The sequence below is a fragment of the Sapajus apella genome, unplaced genomic scaffold (assembly GCF_009761245.1).
Source record: "Sapajus apella isolate SASKATOON/1434 unplaced genomic scaffold, GSC_monkey_1.0 scaffold77, whole genome shotgun sequence".
In the NCBI taxonomy this organism is placed as follows: Eukaryota; Metazoa; Chordata; class Mammalia; order Primates; family Cebidae; genus Sapajus; species Sapajus apella.
The window spans coordinates 2,221,697-2,223,040 of record NW_022437017.1 but is presented as its reverse complement, the minus strand read 5'-3'; positions in this window follow the sequence as shown (position 1 = coordinate 2,223,040).

Below are 1,344 nucleotides of genomic sequence, written 5' to 3'. Positions count from 1 at the left end.
AAAAAAAAAAAAAAAAAAAAAAGAAACTATTATGAAAAACTATATGCGTACAAATTGAAAAGCCTAGAAGAAATGGACAAATTCTTGGGCAATACAACCTACCAACACTGAACCATGAAGAAACAGGAAACCTCAACACACCAATAATAAGATTGAAGCCATAACAAAATGTTTCCCATCAAAGCAAAAGCCCATGACCTCATGGCTTCCCTGCTAAATTCTACAAAAAACTGAAAGAATACCAATAGTACTCAAAGTCCCCAAAAAAAATTAAAGAGGAGAGAGTATTTCCAAATGTAGTCTACAAAGTGAACATTACTTTCATATAAAAACCAGACAAGAGCACAACAAAACTACCAGTATCACTCATGAACATACCTGCAAAAATTGACCAAAATACTAGCAAACCAAATTCAACACATTAAGAAAATCACACACCACAATCAAGTGAAATTCACCCTAGAAATACAAAGATGGTTCAACATATGCAAATCAATAAATGTGACATACCAAATTAACAGAACCAAAAACAAAAACCATATGAGATTTCCATAGATGCTGAAAAGTGATTCAATAAAACTCAATATCTCTTTTTGACAAAAGTCCTCAACAAACTGCATACAGAAGGAATATATCTCAAAACAATAAAGGCCATATATGACAAACCCACACCCAACATTATACTGCACAGGGAAAAACTGAAAGTCTTTCCTCTGAGATCTTGAATGGAACAAGGATGTCCACTTTTACTTTTTTTTTTGAGACAGAGTTTCGCTCTTGTTACCCAGGCTGGAGTGCAATGGCGCGATCTCGGCTCACCGCAACCTCCGTCTCCTGGGTTCAGGCAATTCTCCTGCCTCAGCCTCCTGAGTAGCTGGGATTACAGGCATGCGCCACCATGCCCAGCTAATTTTTTTTTTTTTTTTGTATTTTTAGTAGAGACGGGGTTTCACCATGTTGACCAGGATGGTCTTGATCTCTTGACCTTGTGATCCACCCGCCTCGGCCTCCCAAAGTGCGGGATTACAGGCTTGAGCCACCGCGCCCGGCCCACTTTTACTTTTATTCAACCTAATATTAGAAGTTCTGGCCAGAGCAATTAGGCAAGATAAGTAAAGGGCATCCTAACTAATAAAGAAGTCAAATTACCCTTGTTTACCAATGAATGACATGACCTTTTTCTCCTTAGAAACAGGGTGTCCCGGCCAGGCGCGGTGGCTCACGCCTGTAATCCCAGCACTTTGGGAGGCCGAGGCGGGTGGATCACGAGGTCAAGAGATCGAGACCATCCTGGTCTACACGGTGAAACCCCATCTCTACTAAAACTACAAAAAATCAGCTGGG